The 9,922-nt window shown below is 40.7% G+C and overlaps 1 pseudogene; it reads right to left on the bottom strand.

Moving 5' to 3' along the window:
- Window positions 1-6,808: 6,808 nt before the first annotated feature.
- LOC123738805 (immunoglobulin mu heavy chain-like) lies at window positions 6,809-9,879 on the bottom strand (annotated as a pseudogene).
- Window positions 9,880-9,922: the final 43 nt, after the last annotated feature.

The following is a 9,922-nucleotide window of genomic DNA, read 5'->3' as shown; positions in this document are numbered from 1 at the left end:
TACGGCTTAAAGTGGTCCTATGGACAGATACTCCAATCTTCGCTGGGAGCTTTGCAGCTCCTTCAGGGTTATCTTTGGTCTCTTTGTTGCCTCTCCGAACGCCCTCCCTGCCTGGTCCATGAGTTTTGGTGGACGGCCCTCTCTTGGCAGATTAGTTGTGGTGCCATATTCTTATGATGGCTTTAATGGTGCTCTGTGGGATGTTCAAAGTTTCGGATATGTTTTCATAACCCAATCCTGATCTGTACTTCTCCACAACTTTGTCCCTGACCTGTTTGGAGAGCTCCTTGGTCTTCATGGTGCCGCTTGCTTGGTGGTGCTCTTGCTTAGCGGTGTTGCAGACTCTGGGAATTTTCAGAACAGGTGTATATTTACCGAGGTCACGTGACAGATCATGTGACACTTAGATTGCACACATGTGGACTTTATTTAACTAATTATGTGACATCTGAAGGTAACTGGTTGCACCAGACCTTATTTAGGGGCTTCAAAGTCAAAGAGGGCGAATACATATGCAAGCACCACAAAATACCTTTTAATAATAATTTCACTTCACCAATTTTGACTATTTTCTGTATGTCCATTACATGAAATCCAAATAAAAATCTATTTAAATGACAGGTTGAAATGCAACAAAAAATGAAAAACACCAATGGGGATGAACACTTCGCAAGGCACTGGATGTTTTATTTATTTCACCTTTATTTAACCAGGTAGGCAAGTTGGAGAACAAGTTCTCATTTACAATTGCGACCTGGCCAAGATAAAGCAAAGCACTTCGACAACATACAACAACACAGAGTTACAATGGAGTAAAACAACATACAATCAATAATACAGTAGAAAAATAAGACTATATACAATGTGAGCAAATGAGGTGAGAATAGGGAGGTAAAGGCAAAAAAAGGCCATGGTGGCAGAGTAAACACAATACAGCAAGTAAAACACTGGAATGCTAGATTTGTAGTAGAAGAAAGTGCAAAGTAGAAATATAAATAATGGGGTGCAAAGGAGCAAAACAAATAAAATAGATAAATACAGTAGGGGGAAGAGGTGAAGTTGTTTGGGCTAAATTATAGATGGGCTATTACAGGTGCAGTGATCTGTGAGCTGCTCTGACAGCTGGTGCGTAAAGCTAGTGAGGGAGATAAGTGCTTCCAGCTTCAGAGATTTTTTAGTTCATTCCAGTCATTGGCAGCAGAGAATGGAAGGAGAGACGCCAAAGGAGGAATTGGCTTTGGGGGTGACCAGAGAGATATTCTGCTGGATCACATGCTACAGGTGGGTGCTGCTATGGTGACCAGTGAGCAGGAGATAAAGGGGGACTTTACCTAGCAGGGTCTTGTAGATGACCTGGAGCCAGTGTGTTGGCGACGATTATGAAGCGAAGGCCAGCCAACGAGAGCGTAAGGTCGCAGTGTGGGTAATATGGGGCTTTGGTGACAAAACGGATGGCACTGTGATAGACTGCATCCAGCTTGTTGAGTAGGGTATTGGAGGCTATTTTGTAAATGACATCGCCGAAGTGGAGGATGGTCAGTTTTACGAGGGTATTTTTGGCAGTATGAGTGAAGGATGCTTTGTTGCGAAATAGGAAGCCAATTCTAGATTTAACTTTGGATTGGAGATGTTTGATGTGAGTCTGGAAAGAGAGTTTACAGTCTAACAAGACACCTAGGTATGTGTAGTTGTCCACATATTCTAAGTCAGAACCGTCCAGAGTAGTGATGCTGGACACCCGGGCAGGTGCAGGTGATGTCGGTTGAAGAGCATGCATTTAGTTTTACTTGTATTTAGGAGCAGTTGGAGGCCACGGAAGGAGAGTTGTATGGCATTGAAGCTCGTCTGGAGGGTTGTTAACCTCTATGGGCTAGGTGGGACGCAAGCTGTCCCACCCGTGGTGCACTCCATCAACAGCAGGTGCATTTCAAGAGCGGCAAATTTGAATCCAAATAAATGTCAAAATTCAAATTTTTCAAACATACAACTATTTTACACCCTTTGAAAGATAAACATCTCCTTAATCTAACCACGTTTTACGATTTCAAAAAGGTTTTACGGCGAAAGCATAAATTTAGAGTATGTTAGGACAGTACATTTACAAGAGTTGTGTGTAATGTTTTGTCAAGTCAAAAGACAGGGTCACCAAAACCATAAAACCAGCTAAAATGATGCACTAACCTTTTACAATCTCCATCAGATGACACTCCTAGGACATTATGTTAGACAAGGCATGCATTTTTAGTTCTATCAAGTTCATATTTATATCCAAAAACAGCGCTTTTACTATGGCATTGATGTTGAGGAAATCGTTTCCCTCCAATAACCGGCAGTCAAGTCAGCAACACAAATTAAATAATTAAAATTAGAAAACATTGGTAAAATATTATATTGTCGTTTAAAGAATTATAGATTTACATCTCTTGAACGCAATCAACTTGCCAGATTTAAAAATAACCTTACTGGGAAATCACACTTTGCAATAATCTGAGCACTGCGCCCAGAAAAATACGCGTTGCGATACAGACAAGCCGTCATGTTGGGGAGATCTAAAATCGAAAATACTATGTAAATAATCCATTACTGATTCTCTTCATCAGATGTCACTTCCAGGTATCACAGGTCCATAACGAATGTAGTTTTGTTCAAAAAAGCTCATCATTTATGTCCAAAATCTCCGTCTTGTTAGCACAGATCAAGCCCGCCGATTTCACTTCATGAACGAGGGGAAAAAATATATTTCCGTTCGTTCAAACATGTCAACGTTGTACTTAGCATAAATCATTAGGGCCTTTTTTTAACCAGAACATGAATAATATTCAAGGTGGACGAATGTATTCTCTTTTATAACGCATTGGAACGAGGGTACCCAACATGAACTCGCCCAGGTGTCTAATCGGGCCATCATCGTTCCATGGCTCTTGTTCGGTCAGATCTCCCTCCAGAAGACTCAAAACACTTTGTAAAGGCTGGTGACATCTAGTGGAAGCAATAGGAAGTGCCAAAATATTCCTCAGCCCCTGTGTTTTTCAATGGCATAGGTTTAAAGGTAATACAACACATCAGGTATCCACTTCCTGTCAGAAAATGTCTCAGGGTTTTGCCTGCCAAATGAGTTCTGTTATAACTCACAGACACCATTCAAACAGTTTTAGAAACTTTAGTGTTTTCTATCCATATATAATAAGTATATGCATATTCTAGTTACTGGGTAGGATTAGACCAGATTAAATTGAGTTAAATTTTTTTATCCAGCCATGCAAATACTGCCCCTTAGCCCTAATAAGTTAACACAGTGTCCAAAGAAGGCCCAGAAGTATACAGAATGGTGTCGTCTGCATAGAGGTGGATTAGAGACTCACCAGCAGCAAGAGCGACATCATTGATGTATACAGAAAAAGAGTTGGCCCAAGAATTGAACCCTGTGGTACCCCAATAGTGAGAATGATATTCATTGACTACAGCTCAGCGTTGAATACCATAGTGCCCTCAAAGCTCATCACTAAGCTAAGGACCCTGGGACTAAACACCTCCTCTGCAACTGGATCCTACACTTCCTGAAGGGCTGCCCCCAGGTGGTAAGTGTAGGTAACAACACATCCATGTCTGATCCTCAACATGTGGGCCACCTCAGGGTGTGATCAGTCCCCTCCTGAACCTCCCTATTTGGCAGACAAATCGTAGTCACCCTAAAAGGCTGAGGATTTTAGGGGTGAAAAAGGTCCCACAAATCTGCTCCAGAATAAACATTTTTAGCTACTGTAAAAAGAGACAAGCGGTTTTCTGCAATGTAAAGGCGTCAACCACAGACACAAAGCCATGCTCCATTTGTTTCTATGGGAGAGGCTGTGGTATAGCTAAGCCCAGAGCCTTATAGAAACAATTGACTCTGGCTAAATCTAATCATACTTTCCTGAGTTTAAATGGTTTTCACAGATAAAGTAAAATGATGATACAAATTTAACAGCCTGAGGGCACTGGACTTGCAACAACAATAGAGAGGTAACCATGTGCCATTTAATGTATCATCTGACAGCCACTAGTGCTGCCAAGTCTAAATTACATGTGCATTCATTTTTGTGTTACATAATTATTTTTAAAATCAAGATCAGGAAAAGTTTCGAAGTATACCTGAGAGGTCCTCAACTCACACCAGTCGAAGCTGGCATCGATAGGGAACCACTGATCTAAGTTACCAAATAATCAACATCTTCAGATAAGAAACCTACGTTTGAACGAAAATGTTGGACCGGTGTCTTTGGAAGAGAGTAACCAAGGTGCAGCGTGGTTAGTGCTCATCATGAATTTATTGAAGATAGAACACTATAAACACAAAAAACAAGAAACCGACAGCCAAACAGTTCTGTCAGGTGCAAAACACTAAACAGAAAATATCTACCCACAAACTCCCAAAGGAAAAACAGGCTGCTTATGTATGACTCCCAATCAGCAACAACGCATCTACAGCTGTTCCCGATTGAGAGCCACACATGGCCAAACCAAAGAAACAAAACCAACATAGAAAAATAAACATAGAACCCCACCCATGTAACACCCGCCTAACCAAAATAGAGAACCAAAAACCCTCTCTATGGCAGGACGTACAAATGTATGACTTTTATCACAAGGATAATTCCAATCTATTGGAAATAGTGGAAAATTACTATTGCGTGTGTAGTACTCCATTAAAGAAATACAAAAGTGGCACGCCCGACTTTACACAACCATATGACGTACATAGGAAAATCAAATAACTAAAATACTTTTGTTCATATGTATTTATATACTGTATATGTGTGCATGCGTGCGTGTGTGCGTTGCTTTCACACATGCAGTCTTTCCTCTTCTTTCAAGGAAGTGTATTTGTGTTCCTGGCAGTTGCTGGACAGTTTAGTGCCACAGGTGTGGTATCAAGGGGATAGAGAGAGAGGAAGCTGCTTTGCATGACACTATTATTAGACAAGTTAGAGAACCAAGAAACCACCTCAGATCAACTGATAACAGAATGTTGAAGTCTTAGTGGAGTATTACAGATATAGCTTAACGTTGTTTAATCTGTCCTGGGAGTGGAAGTACACTAAATTGGCTCCATAGATAACTCTGTCAAGCAGAAACACTCCAATCAGTAATGTTTTTGGACAAAGGATGTGTTCTTCCCAGCATTAGCATCCAGTGGATGTCTCAGTAAAAACAAAATTACTTTATTAAAGTGAAAAAGGAACAGACATTACAGGATACACTTACTATTTAAAGATACTGTACAATAGAAATGAATGAATTAAAATAACATCACCACAATGCTTGTATAATATTGACAACAACAATACTAATCAATCATAATCACTAATATTTTGGATATATCCATACCATTAACTAAAGAACACTACTGAACACTACAATCATCCCAGACCATTATCTTTCTAGTCTAGACTCATCTATCTCGCAGTCCATCATGTGTTCTTCACCTTCATCGAAAAGAGGCAGAGACAGATACAGGTTAATACAATAAGCAGACAGCAAAGTAGAGCAAATGTAGGTTACCTTTGGCCCACAAAGAGTTTCTCATCTCTCCTCCGTGTATATAATCATATTTGGAAGGTAAAGGAGCAACTCTCACTCACAAATCAAATCAAATCTAATGTTATTGGTCACATACACATATTTAGCAGATGCATATAATCAGGGTGTAGCGAAATGTTCGTGTTCAATTAAACACTTGATACCTTATATTTTTATTTGAAATCGTACGTTTCAGCTGCCAATGGCCTTCATCTAGAAGTCTACAATCACATGAAATAAGTGGTGTCAGTACCTTGACCAGGCTGAGCACTGTGCTGCGGGTGAGAGAGAGAAGAAAGAGGATGATGAAGGAGGAGGTGGTGGACCACAGGCTGCTGAACTCATCCTCATCGTTGTCCGTGCAGCCAGAGCGAAGCTTCGCCTCAGGCTCAGTCAGTGAGATGTTCTCTGAGAACAGGAGAGAGACAGGTGGTGAGGAATGGACATATACTTGTGTCTGTGTGTGTGTGCGTGTTCATGTGTGTCTCCGTGTTTACGTGTGTATGTGTTCATGTGTGTCTCTCTGCTATTCACACCTGTATATATTCTTTATCATTTTCTAACAAATACAGCTAGCATGAGTTCAAATGATATGGACATACACAGACAGACACACACAGACACACACATCAACACACAAAGAACACTTGAAACTGACCTGTGCAGGCCTCATATCTTGTCCTAATATTAACATGCACACCCACCTCACCATTGTCAAACCTACACTTATACACTAAATAGTAAGTCCATGACCACCTGATTGGAAGCATAGTACTACTATGTAGGCTATTCAGTACTGTTGTGTCTTTTCTCTTATATGGTAAATTGTCTTCATTCTGTTTGTTTTATATGTACAGTAGACCAGTATATTTTCTAAGACTTGACAGTAATTGATATACGAACTCGAAACGATGTGATGTTAAATGCAGTATTGTTTATTAGCCAGCCTCCACATTAGGAAGACACATTAAGTAATGACAAAGACAAAAATGGTAACACTAAGGCCGTAATCAGTAGGATTGACAACTACAAAACAGTAGAGACTGACAATATCACATTAGACAATAATTGTTACAGTCAACAAAACAATGACAACACTAACACGATAACTTTAACTCAACAAGGACAATAAGAATGACATCAAAGAGGGACAACAGGGGACAGTCCTATGCAGGCTGAACATTCTGACCCACAGAGGAGTTAACTAAGGAGAAAGAACAACACAACGCACACAGATTAAAATCATATCTTAACATGAGTTACCCTGGACTTCGACACACTGTCCCTCCATAGATGCGGTGTTGTTGTCTGAGCGTGTCGTTCTCTAGACATGTGAAAAGCACTTCCGTGTCTCCAAACATTCTTGTTGGTGGTGAAGAAAGCTGGGTGACAAGGTAGCTGCCTTTCTGGGTTTTCTGAGGAGGGCTGGTGACCCCCTCCTGATAATTGTCTTCGCCCACCTTCCCCCACCTTCCCCACCTTCCACATGATGTAGACGTCACAGAGAGACGGACTGAGCACCAGGCACAACAGAGTCACTTCCCCTCCGGTCTTCCTTTAGGACAAGGTGAAGCGGACACTGAAGGGGCTTGACCTGAAAGAGGATTGATTTTAAGGGAGAAACATTACTCTCTTGTTCGTGTAACCCCAGGAGGTTGGTGGCGCAAGTTAATTGGGGAGGATGGGTTCGTGGTAATGGCTGGAGATGAATAAGTGGAACGTGACAAATACATTAAACATGGTTTCCATGTGTTTGATGCCATTCCAGGATTCACTCACGTTCCAGCGCATTATTATGAGCCGATCCTCCACAAGCAACCTCCTGGTTTAGGGGCACATATGAAAACCAGTATGTGAATATCAGTTTAAAATCCAACTATCAGTGGTCCTATCCCTGGATCTGGAGCAACACAGGGGTGTGCTGGTTTCTGTTCTAGTGATCAACACTAACACACCCGATTCAACAAGCAAGGTGATGATTAGTTAATGATTAGTTGATTTGATGACTCAGGTGTGAGCGCTGGCTGAGAGCAAAAGTCTGCACATTCTGTGCCTCCCTCTCCAGAACCTGGAGTACGTGTGACCACTTATCACAACTGCATTCGAGATGTCTCAGTGACCTACTTCCTTTGGTGAAGCTGAGTTCCTGAACGACCGGTGTGTCTTCGCCACTCTTCATGGCAGAACACTGGACTTTGTTCACATTGGTCCACTCCATCTGGTTTATGGTCAGGAGTGCTGACCCTGCTGTTCAGGTTGCCCTTGATTCAATAGGTTTCAGGTCGACGTCATCAGTCTTGTCCTGTTCGGACCTGCCAGGTGATATTGGTACCAGACACTGTCTTGGTCTGTATAGTGAGAGGACAGTCAGTACTGCTTGGTTGTCCATGAACACCTTTTTCACACTCGGTGGGTTCAGAGTCACCGTCAGCTTGTTTCTGAAAGGAAAGAAGCAGTTGAAAGCAGGACATGTTAATGTTACTGATGAGGAACTACCACTAAATAATAGAGATCCTGTATGTGAGCATGACATCAATTTGTAGACAGTCTTCTCCTATGACAGACCTGTTTTGGAGATGGTCTTGATGGTGGTTTGTGGCCTGGTGCTGCACCACAGCCAGCTGTACTTGACCATGTTGTTCCAGTCAGTGTTGATGACCTTCAGCAGACTGCTGGCCGAGAAGAGGCCTGACGGCTGTTGGCCTCCACAGTAGGGGGTCGGGCCTCCACCTTTTCATTCTTCTTCCAGGGTGACAGTGGAGGCGAAATCTTCAATCATACACATCAGGTACTGGGTTGATGCCAATAGCCCCTTTTAACAGCAAAGACACTGTTGGAGGCTTTGAGACTGAGTAGGGGAGAAAATGTCTGCATGTTAGTTTAATCGCTTATTGAAATAAGACATCCAGGAAATACCTTTAAGCACTAATTTTTAGTCAGGTTTTCTAAAACAGAAATAGTTTACATCACAAACATTAAAATGCAATCTTTAGAAAAATAGAACCAACTTCATAGAAAAATACAATATAATGACCACATCATACCTGGTTTAGCTGATGACTGCTGTCTTTCCACCTCCAGGATGTTCCACAGAACAATGGAAAGACGTTGCAGTATCCCAGACATCCTTAGCCACACACGGAGCTGACTGACTCCTGTGTAGGTTCCCAGCGCTCTGGACTGCCGGGTATGGGACAAGTCCGTCAGCGTGTACTCGCTGGCGTCTGTCCATTTGAAGGTGAGTGAGGAAGGAGAAAAGCCAGTAGCGAGACAACCCGATGCTGTAGACATTGTTAGAAGGCATTCCACAGTTCACTTAAGAGTGAGTAGAGTAAGGGGGGCTGTGGTTGCAAAAGAAGAGAGGAAAGAAAGCAAGAAAGAAAAAAAGAAAGAAAGAAAAGAAAGAAAGAAAGAAAGAAAGAAAGAAGAAGAAAGAAAGAAAGAAAGAAAGAAAGGTAACACTTTATTTGAATGTACAGAAATGACCAGGTATCTACTTGGAATTACCATGGTAAAAATGGTCATTACACAGTTATAACTTCCCTAATAACTACTTTTTAATTTAAATCTGGCACTATAAGGCACCATTTAATTCCCATGTAGTTGGTTATAATACTCACACGTTTCTAGTTTTATTAGTTGTATGTACAGGATACAAAAGTTACTTTAGGTTCCTTCTCAACAATGCAACAACAATAAGAAAATAATAAAAATATACGAATATGAACACAAAGTAACTGTATTAGTAGAATACAATAAACATTTTAGAAAAGGTATAATACATGACGGCACAATTAAATACTGAACAATTTAATTGTAGACACATTTACCAGTGAAAACAGAACTGTAAAATAAAACATACTGTTCCACTAATAAAACATTTGAATGTAATTATTTTATGGATTAAGTGATGCCAATTAATACTCAATTCAATACAGGTTAAGATTAACTCTCTATAATTATACCCTATAATAGGTTTATGTGATTGACTCCCATTGTTAATAGCTTTCATACTTTTGTTTTTACATGGTCATTTTACACCTAAAACAAAACCTCACATAATCAACTGACTTAAACATCAATCGAAAAAAGCGAAAAACTTATGTGGACAGATGAACAAACAACATACTGGCTCACCTAGGTGAAGCTACACTAACAACATTATCCAAGTACTAATGTCTACTTTTCCTCCACAAAACAATTATTTATCTACAAAACCAAAACAATTTGACTGCATTTAAAAAATGGATGTATACACTGTATACCTGATGATACTGTGATCATTGTCCTTTTCTCCTAATAGTCAAAGTATCCATACATGCAGTGTGTATACACAAGGGCATATGCCAAGCAATAAGCAAAA

Source organism: Salmo salar, unplaced genomic scaffold (genome assembly GCF_905237065.1).
Source record: "Salmo salar unplaced genomic scaffold, Ssal_v3.1, whole genome shotgun sequence".
Taxonomy (NCBI): Eukaryota; Metazoa; Chordata; class Actinopteri; order Salmoniformes; family Salmonidae; genus Salmo; species Salmo salar.
The sequence above is the reverse complement of the archived record's forward strand: the minus strand, read 5'-3'. Positions and strand labels throughout refer to the sequence as shown.